The sequence below is a fragment of the Manduca sexta genome, chromosome 15 (assembly GCF_014839805.1).
Source record: "Manduca sexta isolate Smith_Timp_Sample1 chromosome 15, JHU_Msex_v1.0, whole genome shotgun sequence".
Lineage (NCBI taxonomy): Eukaryota > Metazoa > Arthropoda > Insecta > Lepidoptera > Sphingidae > Manduca > Manduca sexta.
The window spans coordinates 9,517,929-9,532,294 of record NC_051129.1 but is presented as its reverse complement, the minus strand read 5'-3'; the positions used below and the strand labels follow the sequence as shown (position 1 = coordinate 9,532,294).

Genomic DNA, 14,366 nt, shown 5'->3' with positions numbered 1-14,366 from the left:
GTACGTTAGTCGCTTTGAAGGGACGAGATAATGTTGCTTGTAAATAAATCCTAGACGCGCCTCGCCGGGGAAACAAATGAACCGACCAACGGAGAAATATTGCAAAAACTTTTTAAAATATCGCCCATATTGTTACGTGTAATATAATATACGCATTAAAACATAATGTTGTAAGGCTCGCTTCAAAGGTTCTGCACGTTGTTACATTTTGTGACTTAATTTTAAACTTGTAATGGGAAATTACTATATTTTGGGAAGCCCCTTTATCTTCGTATTTGAACTGTAATCTAATTGCTTTTGTGATACATTATAGCATTTATCGGTGCTTTATAAAATTTGCTACTATCAAAGTACGGCAAAACAGCGAAGTGCAAGTCAAAATATGTTCCCGTCCTTTGCACCACGAACATTTGACGTTCCCACCAGGGTATCCCCTATGCTTGTTTATCAGCTTGCCGTAATAGTCTATTAAAAAGTGCTGTCGAAGGATCAAGGACACTCCAATAAACACTTTATACTTATTTTTGCACATTGTGCCGTACGCGACTCCCGGGATGGCAGTAGTGAAAATGAATAGACATATATCAGTTGTTATGTCTCATGACAACAAAATAATAGGTACAAAGTCTGGACTAAGTGTGCGATTTTTTTAAATACAACCTTTATAATCATACCAATTCCTTTATCTAACAAAGAACAATAAAAAGAATTAGAAGTCTAAATCTACGCATGAAACTTTCGAATGCAATGCGTCAAGGTATTTAACATAAAATTATGAGAAAATATGGGAGATCTTCAATCTCATATAGCCAATAGAACTTCGGCAAGGGTTCGCAGAAACAATCAAGCAAGATACATGGCTTGAATGTTCCAATCAGCTGAGACAAATGAAGGTGATTTGTCTTGATAGAGCGTGACGAGGCGCGGCCTTATTTTCGGCGAAACACTGTCTCATAAGCATTTGCATGTTTCTCAAGGGAAATGTGTTTCTTGAATAATGTACTTCCACAATGTATATATCAATCTTTTAAACATACCATAGAAAATGAGCATCAAAGACAATATAAGCAGTTTGTGAAGTTGTTTAAAAATGCTAAGTTAGTGTAAATTTTTCCCTTTATTGTGAACTGATGATGTCTTCAAACCAACGTATAACTAATGCAAGGCATTAAAATTCGATTTATTTTATTTAGAGCGTCAAAATCTATTGTAAAATATGAGATCAAGTACCAATCCGTAACATCGTGATAAAAATAATAACAACTAACACCTATAAGATCAATTAGTAAAATGCTGGAAAAAGAAGGGAATCCAAATGAATACAGATAACCGCTATTTTAAGTATTACAACTCAGTTCAATACGATACCGAAGAAGTTAGCTGGAAACGTTCGACTAATCATGATTAATGACACACAGACGCCACCGAAACAAATCTTACAACTGGCCGGCATACGGGTCAGTTGACAAAATATTGTTGTTCGCGAGTGGACAACCAAGTTCTGTAATCCGAGGAGCGAGAGTCGTTAATTAATGAACATTACTTAGAACGATTACCCGTCGCGCGAACCGTCCGCCCGACCGCCTGGACAGAACAATACGACTAAAGGTGGGTGAACACCGGGAGCTAATCAGTAATTCGGATTGGAATATAAACAATTGTCTACAATGAGATTTATGATGATCATGTTACGATAAATCATTCAATGAATTCATTTTAATTTTTTAGCAGTTGAAAGAGCGTAATCATTGTCTCATTGGGTTACGTAATCCGTATTGCCAATACCAATACCAATAACTCAACATTAATAGGATTCTACTATAAAAAGCCTCTTCTTCCAGAAGCTACTTGTTATGCCGTAAAACATAGCATTTAATAGACACTTTACTGTTTTTTCACGTCATACTGATAAACTTACCGAAAACAACCACAAACGATACGATCGTTTCCTACGATATGACTCCCAAAAACGGGTGGCATTATCGTTTGCGGTTTAACATCCGATGCCTACTACAAGTACGCTATTGCGGTTTGTTTTCGCGGTCGTGTTCACAAATATATCTTCAATTACCTTGACGGTTGTACCGGTTATTTTTATAACAATTATAACTATCGCTAACGCCATCTACCTCAGTGGGGTAGTTGTACTGCATGCGCGGTACGGCATCGCTCTGAGATCCTGGTTTCGAATCCCAGGGCAGACAAAGTGATATTTGCCTTTTTCTGTTCAGTAACAGCCCGGAGTCTGGAATTTGTGCCCGATATGGCTATTGGCTCGCCCCCTATTATCCCCCTATCATGGACGGAACACACTTAGCACAAAATAAGTGCCCTATTTGCGCCTCTGCATAGCCCCTCGGGGATAAATGCGTGATATGTGTTCAAACGCCATCCCTACATAAAACAATGGCTAGAAAAAATCAGAATGTATAAGAATGCTATGTGAAGTATCCGAATCAGCCCTAGGGTAATGTGGTGTGCTAAGTCAAAGCAAGACAAAACATAGTATAACTATGACCGAGGTACGCTACGATTATTAATAAGGCACTAAGAACAAGGATCGTTATACGGATGCGTCCAGTGAGTAACCGCCTTTAGCATTATCCGAGAACTCAGTCCCGCTCAAAACTCCTCCATTAAAGCCACCTATAAGCGAACAATTTGTTACGCTTACATCTTAAGTTCAAGACTGCCCTTTGTCCGGTATATCTAAGTTTAAATGGACTAATTGGTGAACTCATTTATAATAAAAGCTGACTGAGTGTTTAAGTCGAATGTTGGTAATTAGTTATGGCGGACGATAAGTCTTTAAGTCTGTTTCGGAGTTCACGATTAGTTGAAGATTTCGGTTCCTTGTTGTGTTTCAGGTAATTCTGAATTAATATTTTATTATGGTATATTATCTATATATAAATGAATCGCTATTTCCCTTAGTCACGCCATCACGCGTGAACGGCTGGACCGATTTCACTATTTTTTTTATTGTGTTTGTTATTGTCAGGAGAAGGATCTTATGAAACAAAAGTTAAGGAAGTTGAGCGGAACGTTAGGAAATTTAAGAAAAGTTAATTTCAGCGATTGACAGAATACGTGCTGCAAATTCATAGTTAAGACTGGACAACATCTGTCAGGTCAGCTAGTTATGGTATAAAGATTAGGAAAGTACTATAACGAAGTGGAAAATTGACTTATTATTTTTCTATAAATCAATCCCACCAAACCTGATCAGCTACGGCGGTCAATCTCTACGAAGATCAGCCAGATACGCAGGAGATATTATAGTGCACAAGTGTGTGCGCAATACACAGGTGCACTCTCTGTTCCTTCACTCTCATAGTCCAATGAGACGGCAACCCGACATGACCGTAGAGAGATCAGGCGCAGGACCAACGGCTGTACGTGCTTTAAATATATAACTGATAGCCCTAATATTTTGAAAGAACATCTAAGCAACTACACATTATGAAACTTAATAAGAAAATATAAGCTAAGAGTTGATATGATAGGAGACGAATCTATCGCCACAAATTTCAGACACCATGGTACTGAACAGAAACACGCAATATTATTTCACTCTAACCGGGATGGAACCTGTGACAAACACAGCGTTCGTGCCGCAATCCAACTACCCCCAATGACGTATCTACAGGGCGGTATGAAGGGAGAAATGCCCTCAAGCTCAGAGGTGCTCACAATATTGTAAAATATATCAGGATCTTTGTTTCGGGACCTAAAAAAACTAATATATTTTTTTATTGAAATCTATATGGGTACTCGTTGTTCATGATAGGATTTATTCGATAAATTTGCAATTGGCGCTCTACGGCACGTAATTACGCCTCTGACTACGCCATTGAAGCAGTCACAACTTCATCATATCAGCCACAGGAAGTCCACTGCTGAACATAGGCCTCCCCCAAGGATCTCCACATCGACCTGTTGGAAGCGGCCTGCATCCAGCGACTTCCTGCGACCCTAGCCAGGTCGTCCGTCCACCTTGTAGGCGGGCGTCCGACCTTTCGTTTGCCTGTACGTGGCCTCCACTCTAGAACCTTTCGACCCCAAGAACCGATGACCGTTGGGTTCGAAAGTCGCAACTTAAAGCATTAAAAAAATATATGTCTTGAAAATGGAACGTGGAATCAAACCTCGATGGTGTTTCAAGTTCACGTTATTAGGTTAATGAAATCCGGTGAGAAACCGCCATATCATTAGTAAGTAATTTGTTTCATATGGGTTATTTTTGCATAGCGCCTTCTATTGCGTTCTAATATTTGCATAGTGCATACGTAGGTATAACTTAAATCATACTTACCTAAAATATACCTTGTATACTTGAAATAGAGCTCGCATTCATATGAATTTTATTCAAGGGCTCCACCCGGCCCGTTAGCTTGCCCAAATATTTTTTTTTCGAAAATTGTTGTCTAATACTACTTAATGGAGTACATAAATAAAAAAATCTTTAGAAACCTGTTCTTTCCCTGAGGATTTTACTTTTACTGCTAAAAGCGACTTATTAACTAATAATGATTTGTGTTCACGAGAGAGACTGAGGTGTTGGTCATCCGCAATGTCAAAGTTACAATATCTACCTACATTTAACAATTATACAACTTTTTTTTAGCTTTTGGTGGTCCGGTCTACGCAAAATGAACTCACAGTGTCTTGAAATCTGGGTAACTTTGACTTTGCGGATGAACAACACCTCAGTTTCCCCCGTGACCACGAAGGCTGCAGTCTTCGAAACGTCGAGAGAAAATCAAAATATAAAAACCGCGATAAAATCCGAAAAATAGCTTCATTTTAATTATTTTAATTATTAACTAATAATTAAATCAAAAGGTTCCAGTTACGAAACCTTTAGTCCACGAATCCAAACCGCACCTGAACGCTTTCTAAACCTACAAAATTGATCAATACACCTTCCATAGAATCTCAGCACAGATAAGATAAACCCATGCACAATCACTCATCCTAACCCCACAACGTCTACACGACACTCGACCGTCTCACCGGTCGGCGGGTCCAAATGACCGATATAAATGGCCAACATTCGTCTAGATGTTCTCCCGTATCAATATGGCGACCGGACCGCCTTCCGACATTACACCGTGTAACGGGACCTAACAATTGTGTCATATCGTTCACGGAACATTTGTGTACACGTCATTCATTATAATAGAAGTCTGGTTATATTATACTGTCGGACACGGGCCTTCTCAACAATGAGGTTAATACTAATCCAAGAAGTCTGGTAAATTATATTATACTGTTGGACAGGACCCTCCACAACAATGTGGTGATAGGGCTTAATACTAATCCACCTTTGGCCTGCGGATTAGCAGGCTTGGTTTGGAAAAGCAAAGTAATGTACTCGGCTTAGTTATTTTACTTTGAGTAGTGGAATATTTGGTAAGACGAGGAATACACGAATATTACTAATGTTTAACAGTCATAGAAACAATCACATTATAGGCTCAGTAGCTCGTTTTTAACAGTGACAAACGCCATCTCTTCATATGAACCGGCAAAGAATTCTGAGTTATTTCGAATACGATTATAACTCCTATTAATATTAGGTACAATCAAAGAGTTAATAATATACAGAGCGAATAATAAGATTATATAAAGCGGATATTAGGAAGGTTATCACACAAAAATGTTACGCTTATGTGATGCCTACTCAATGTACCGTGAAATAGCAAAACATCAATGTGAAATACTACATATTTTTTCCATGATTTGTATATTTTAATGCGAATTTTAGCATATTTTGTGACGCTGTGAAATCTTGTCATACGGACATTTCAAATAAGACAGCGACTTATTACCGATTGGTAATAACTTTTTGAGCAAAAAATTGTTCCTGATTTCCGGTCTATAACTAACTATATAGGTTAATATCTTTGGGTACAATATAAGTAAAATCGAGTAAACTGACCTCAGCGGTTTATCTAATCTCCTTAACAATGACAAAAGCAATCTCAACACCTCTTAATAAAAACATACTCGAACTAATTCCAGCTGAAAATTAGTCAGTCTATAATAAATAGAACAAAAACTAATCATAATATCATTTTGTAAAGATTTAATATCAAAAATAATTTCCACGACGTAATCTTAATAACGCATCGGCGATACAAATTCCTACGAGGGCATTGTAAATAGCATCGGGATTCAATTAGCCATTATTTATCTAACAACGACTATAAAGTACTTAGTAAAGTACAATTGTTACGAATTTTATAGTAAGATCGCCTGTAGTAGGGGTAGGCAGAAATGCATATGCATCAGGACCTCCAAATTTATACTTATTCGTCACGAAATTCGTAATATCGGGATAGAGTATTTAGTTACAGCTGTTTTAATACTCCAGCCATTTGCATTCACTTTGTTTTTGTATGTCATAACTAATAAGATTTAAAATAAAGTAAAAATAAATAAAAAAAAATTACAATTTCCTTCTACACAAGCGTTTCAACTTTACTTGCAAAAAAATTATTTGCTGCACTTAAATATCGACCTTATAGACCCTGTAACCTACTCGAATTTACAAACTCTACCAATGAAGTAATTTCTAAGAAAAATTAGAACATTGCCGCATCTATTGGCATTGTTCAAGGTAAAAAGATAAATTCCGGCGCATAATATCGCACGGTGAGATACCCGCTCCGATATTAGGGGTGTGTCCGACGGGCGGAGCCGGGGCATAACGTATAGCGCATACAAGGGATATAAATGCACGTGTACTAGTTATCTATTCGCTAATAAAATTCTCACAAAATGAGCCATTCTGGTCTGGAATTGTACTTTTTTTTTTGATGAGGTAAATTGGTAAAAGATAGTATTAGGATATTGTGTTTTTCTAAATATAAAATATGTTTTTTTTTTCAAAGCCACGACTTAAAATAGTCATTACACGTATGGAAATAAAACAGAATTTTCACAATCTTGCATTGCTGTTTTGTAATCTAACAAACCAAATTAGATGCTCCAAAACCTCATTTAAAAGGTGATAACAAAAACAATCATAAAGAAATCACATTCAAACAAAACCAACGCTCACACCCTTAATAATGTTCACTCAAACAATTCCTACATCCATAAAACCGCAAACGCCCCAACTACAAAGCTAAACAATGGAAACCCAACACAAAACACTTACACGGGCGGCCACAAAATCAAACACAATTTATCTCGGACGCGGCACAAAGGTCCCAGTCGAGTGTGTACCGGGAAAAGCTCACAAACGTCACGACCAGACAACCTCTCAATTTCTAAAACAACCGCATCAATAGATTATTCTGGTCGATGCTACCGTTACGAGCGAAAGCCCTTACTACAAGCCCTTTGGCCATTATTCATCCAGTTTTCGAATTATAATATGAATTACGAGTAATGTAGACGTAGAGAGTCGCAGATTTATTTGCTTCTGTTATTATAATTCGTTGCTAATATGTATTAGGAAAGCGAAAGTAGCAGTTCGCAAGTATTTATGGTCGATGAAGCAGTGTAGGATATAAGTTATAAACGATTTGTTTAGTTGCGCATCTTTGAAGTGGACAATGATGATTTATTAAAACTATATTTTCTATTAGTGAATAATTGATTGTATTGAAGATTCATAGTTCACATAAATCGTTTTAATATAAGTGTGAAATAGTCATCTGAAAATTGAGTGGGTCTAACAATTTGGATATCCTATATAATGAGGAAAGACTGGGGAGTGTGTATAGTCTACGGTGTTATGTTTTCTTGTTTCCTATTGTAAAGTAGGGTTCACACACCACGCATTTTCAAGCATGTTTCAGAAAGGATTTTGCTAATATTTATGACCGGGTTGCCTGCCCAAAGTAATGCTTTTTGGATTCTCCATATACACTCCATAAGACATTAAAGCAAAAGTCACTTCAAATCTCTATTATAAAACAATCGTAGTATCCCACTCAAGACATCACATTCATGCAAAACAAGAAGCTATATCACACTTCACAGTATCCCGTAGTAGTCGCAACACAGCAAAGGCGCAAGAAATAGAAACAGCTCTTATAAAGACATGTTCGATTTAAAATTCACCGGGTGCATACCAAAAAAATAGGTCTTGCTCGGGGCTCGATTATGCAGGCGTGCCGCACGACCGGCCGGCGCTGGCCGCATGGTCACATACCGAGGAATGCCAGCATGAGACTTCGGAACGCAACCAACACATGCTTAATCATCAACGGACAATGATTTTGTTGGACGTTCAGAAACTTCAAACATCAGTATATTTTGACGGAATTTAATATGCGGATGATAATTTTTATACATCTCAGTGATATTGGATTGTTTTAAACTGTATTTGAATCTAAAATTACGATCGAGTAACGTAGAGTCCTACGTCTCCTTCGTCCTGTGGCAACCTATAAGAGATGTGCATCGAATAGTCCTAGGTTCAAATCCCGTCAGGTAACATTTTTTTGAGTTTTATCAACACTATTATCTTAGGACTGGATACCCAAGGACAATTAGCGTCCGACTAGCAGCTTATCGTAAATACTAAGTCAAATTGTTTCTACACCGCTTGAAAGATGTGTTCTGCCTAACGTAGAGTAAAATGCCCCTAACGTAGAGAGCATAATCTCTGCACCGATCATCGACCAACTATACTTTTTTTATAATCTTTATTTCAGAAGCTTTGTCGTAATTGAACGACCATGTCGCTCATTACGTTCGCTTTACTCTTTAATATTAAATTTCATAAATGTCATTAAATTCTAATTAAAACAAACAGGAAAGGCATAACATACTAATATAACATATAAATAACATACATACATATTCACAGGATACACAAATCACGCAAAAGTTGATTTCAATTTAGATTTTATGTGTGTAATTAGTTTCCCTATACATCTGGCCTGACTCATAATCTTTTCGTCAGCAATTAACCTAATCTGCATTTTATTTTGCCAACACAAAATTTGACAGCGTAAAAACGATAATAACTCGAAACACTGATTACACATGTATTCTAGTAAGAGTTTATTTTTAAATAATCAGGTAACTATAATTTTACCAGATTTATCCATCGAAAATGTATCGAAAGACAAAATTATTCGTCCGATAGATTTTATTTAATTACTGAAAAACTCTCTTAGGTAATATAAATAGAAATGAAGAAGTAAATAGGTGGTTATGCTGAATTCATCATAAGTAAATTATTACTTTGATGAGATCGGTGAAATACACGTGAAATAACAGCAATGGTCAAGCTGTAACTAAAAATTCAGTACATCGGCATAAAATCACAAGACCAATTTCATTCCTATTTACGCCATTTAACCATATTATAACACTAGTTCCTGCCGGCCACTTCAACCGCGTGAAAAGTTTTCGTAGAATAAAAAGTAGCCTATAGCACTCAGGAATAATGTAGCTTCCTATTGATGAAATATATGATAGTGATAAAATGATCTAAAATCGGTTTATTACTGAGACTAGCGCGCCCAAAAAAAACTCTTCAGCTATATATTAATTTAGCTATTAAAATTATAAGCCTAGTACAAACCGGCGCAACAATGTCGCACGACGCGGGAAGATTCAAATCTGAAACAACGACAACACAGATTAACGATATCTCATCACATAAATTATGCACGCGTCGGACCGTATCGTAAGCGCCCATCATCGGACAACTTTCCAAGCAATATCTATGCAAATGGATCAGAATTATAACACGACTCCATTAAAACTATCATCAAGTGACAATAGGTAGGGATAGCGATTCTAGTTTGTGCAGTGTTGTAATCGATTTTGATGTGGCTTTCAATTCGGGAAGTACATTAACCCATCACTCGACTGTCAATTGTCAAATGGTTGCAAGCACTTTGAGGGCTACTTTAATGTGCATGAAATAAGGCTTATTAATCATTTTTTTACCGCCGGGCAGTACATGGATTAAAAAAGTTATTAGGGTAATTAAGGAGCAAATTATTGTCTATGGTGGTTTATATTTCGAATTAAAATTTATACTTCCATTGTACTTTATACTATAAATGCGAAATAAACTCTGTTACGCTTTCCGGCTGAACGACTGAACCAATTTCGATGAAATTTGATATGGAGTAGTATAAGACCCTTGGAAGGCAATTAGTAATTTTTATTTCGAGACAATATTTAGCAGGACTTTTATCATGGAAAAACGTTTTATGCTGACGGAATCGCAAACAAAAACTTATAATTATTTTTATTATTATATAACTAATATAATGTTATCACAAAATATACTAATTTTTCGTATTAGCTTCCTATGAAGAATATTAAATACTATCATTACAAATAAATATTCATAATATTCCCTTTGAACAATTTTTAAAGACCATAGGCCATATCGTAGTTTCATAAACATTTTTACGCAATAATAAACTTTACGACACGCGTAATAAACACGAACGACAAATAAAACCAATCGACATGCATTATCGATTAAACAGCAATAAATTACCATAATAAAGGACGTCGTTAAAACTATAGAAATAGAAAGGCGTCCACGGCGCATCCCTGACATAAAACTAGCAATATTTGTTACCGTCATAAAGTATTTTATAAGTCAAACAGCCTGTGCAAGAAACTGAGTAATATTTAAGAGGAAGTGTTATTTTGAATTACGATCCCATTTTACAATGAGAAATTATTTATATTTTTATTAACATCATTGCGCAAGATATTTTGTACATTCCAAAGCAAGCCAATTCATTTTAAAGTTGACGTTAAATAATTCTGTCGAAGCGTTTATCCTTAAATCAATGTAATGACAATATTTTACCTTTGAAGAATGTCTCAAATTGACGTTTTAATACATAATGTTCTCTTATGTTTACACGAATGTTAGACATTAAATTAAACTATTTTTCGGATTTTTATTTCAGATTCTCCCCACCCCTCCCCGTGACCACGAAGGCTGTAAAGTCTTCGAAACGTCGGGAGAAAACTAAAATATTAAAACCGCGATAAATCTGAAAAATAGTTTAATGTTTTGATCCATAATTCGTTTTAAAGGGATATTAGGGGCTTGGTATTGTAGTAAAAACTACATTCCATGCATGTACAAGCAGACGCGCCATAAATAACTATTGCGCAATAAAGCGATAAGCTTCAAGTATCATTTGGATTCGCGCACGGGCCGAATGCAATTTAATCAATCGTTGCGGACGCACGCGCAAACAAGTGCATTATTTATGACTGCTAGTAATATGAACGTGCGGAAACAGAATGGAAATGTACAAAATGTTATTAATAACTTTAGAATTTAATTTAAATTGTGTACATAGCGTTTCGTAACCGGCTGATCGTTTTGTATATTTCATCTTTATTCTATTATCATTTAATTTCCAAAGAATAAATTTTGGAAACCATTTTTGAAAACATTGTTCGTGTTACAATACAAGTGTGACGATGAGCATAAATCGATTATTACAAAAAATAGAAGAATAAAATAAATGATTTCAATATAAAAAAATATATTTTGCTGTTTAAAACGACAAACAAAGCGACATATTATGCATTAAGATAGAAAAAAAATATATTCTTTACTTATTATTTAGTAACAATAATATCCTATATATCCAATATTATCATCTTCTGACACCAAAATAAACATAACAAGAAACGAACCGTTACTAAAAACCGCGGTTGCACGAACAATATTTCAATTTATTTACATTACACCTGACCAGCTACCGCGCTAACACTCTCACGGCTCAATCCAATAAATAGCACCGGTATTACTACAAAATATATTCAGTAATAAGATATCTAGTGACTGAATATACGCCGCCGGTTCTGCAAAACGATAATGGGAAATTATTAACTCCGCGATTCGCACAAAGCGGAAAATGCTCGCTTCAAACTTGTAGCGAATGAGGAAAGAATTTATACGAGCCGTAAATAAGAATTATAGACGTATATAAGAACTGGCTTTTGCCTCTGTCTACGCATGCGTGAAAAGTTTTTCCGGGATAAAAGGAACCTGGAACACTCAGAAGTAATGTAGCTTTTTTGAGATTAGCGCGTACAAACAAACAAACTCTTTATCTTTATATATTGTATAGATTAATGCGAATTTATATTGAGATGAGTACTTATGTAACATATTAACGAGTGCTTATTGTCTTTAATAAAGAAAAAAACACTATTATTAAATTTACTTCCGCAATTATTTATTCCGTCTAGTCTCATAAACAACCTCGTCTACAATATTCACCAAACCACATAGATGAGATCAAAACAATTTGTACAGCAAATTCCGTTCAAATCCACGAATAGAAAGTGTTTTAACGACAGCCTGTCACGGCATCTAAGACAATGTGGCCAGTGCAGCGCTCAAGTATCAATTTGGGAGACGCCAGCGGCGATCACGGCATCAACTTTACCGTTCGTACCTCGGGCCATACCAATTTAACCCGCTCGATGATATGTGGAACGGTAGTGTTCTGTAGGCCAGACGAATGTTTTAGGGTTCTATGACGTAATGGCAAATAGGACCTATCAATTTGACTTTAATTTTAACTTTGGTAGAATTTTGTCGTTCTTATAACAATAATTTGGAAGTATATGTTAGGTTAAGCGGCGATAGCCTAGTTGGGTGTGGAACGGTCTGCCAAGACGAATGTCCGCAGGTTCAAATCCCAAAGGCACACACCTCTGACTTTTCTAAAAAATCATGTGTGTATTCTTTGTGAATTTATCGTTCGCTTTAACGGTGAAGGAAAACATCGTGAGGAAACCTGCACATCCGAGAAGTTCTCTATAGGAATTTCGAAGGTGTGTGAAGTCTACCAATCCGCACTAGGCCAGCGTGGTGGACTAAGGCCTAATCCCTCTCAGTAGTAGAGGAGGCCCGTGCTCAGCAGTGGGCAAGTATATAATACAGGGCTGATATTATTATTATTATATGTTAGGTTAGAGAAACATATGGTATAATTGAATTAAAGATTATTCAGTGCAGGAAAAACAATAGCAATATTAATTAAGTTTAGATTGTTTTAAAATTAAACTATTTTTCGGATATTATCGGGGTTTTTATATTTAAATTTTCTTCCGCAATTTTTTATATTTTATTTTGCTCTATCTCAAAGATGGACCAATCAGAACAAAGTTTATTTTAAACGGTCACAAATGAGTTGTTTTAATTGGTTCATTCTTGAAAACAGATTGAAGATTGCAATGTGTATTTTTATTGAAAACAGTTTAAGTGAGTTTTACGTTAAATTAAATATTTTATGACTTAATGTTCCATATAAAGTTTTGACTTAAATCTTACTTATAACTCAACTACGCCAATGCAAGGAAGGGTAAATGATTCTCATTTTCAATATGTTAAATCTATGCACCGTATAACATATATGAAAGTTAAAAGTAAAAAAATAATTACTCACAGCCACCGAAACCTACGGAACTGCCATCTCATACAAAAACACTCGCCCGAGCGACTTTTACAAACATTCGCAAATGAAATTACAATTATAATTCCATCAACGACACGACACGATATGATCATCATCGTAATTATTTCGAGTCTCGGAAAATCCAGATTACCTTGCGGTATCTCTGGGGCTTCGAAAATACATTAACGAGAGTATTGCTTTATAGGTCGAGTTCAATCAGTTTACTAAAATTTTAACTTTAGAAATATATATATTGAATTAGGCAAAAAAGTCATTGTATATCCAAATTAACAGTACAAACATTTTTATTAAATCTAACAATTTGCTGTAAGCCAAAAATCTTATTAACTGTCAACCGGCCACGGCTTTGCAACGAGTAGCAATAATAATTGAATTATTTATTAAACAGATAAGTTCTATGGTCCAATCACTACCAATACCAAACTACACAGGATACTATATTAAAAAAACTCTATTAAAATCGCTCTATCCTATCGCTTAGGAGTCCATAGAAATCGTATGCATACATTTAGTTAACTAGTGATTTTCCAGTAGTCGAAATTCGTTCGATGAATTTAATACCTGTATTTGTATATATTATACATCAAATCTATATTTTCTCCCCTTCTCTATATAGTCTTTAATTATGCTAATATCTGTCCTCCGTGCGCTCAATAGAGATAAATAAGGTAATACTTTTTTGTACTTATTAATATATAGGGATAGACAATTTTTCCACGCACCGTCAGCAAGAACTTAAAAAATATCCTTATAAATATGATGTATAAATTTTAAATTTCGAAACCATTCCCACCACGGCGATAACCAACCGTCAAATCTTCTCCCGTTACGTCTATCACCAAAGGCGGCCTTGTCACGGCACGTTATTACTGGATCATAAACGCGGCCAGTTCCCGCCTGTTTTATGGTCCGTGC

At 35.8% G+C, this 14,366-nt stretch overlaps 1 protein-coding gene across 7 annotated transcripts in view; it reads right to left on the bottom strand.

The window, feature by feature from the left end:
* Positions 1–14,366, bottom strand: part of LOC115449030 (protein N-terminal asparagine amidohydrolase) — a 127,684-nt gene that overhangs the window by 92,350 nt on the left and 20,968 nt on the right. For 4 of the 7 annotated variants that reach the window (XM_030176716.2, XM_030176708.2, XM_030176705.2 and 1 more), the window contains exon 2: positions 9,554–9,591. The exons of the other annotated variants lie outside the window; for them this stretch is intronic. The gene's annotated coding sequence lies outside the window, so the exon portion shown is untranslated. The remainder of the gene's footprint in view (positions 1–9,553; positions 9,592–14,366) is intronic. 7 annotated transcript variants of the gene reach the window in all.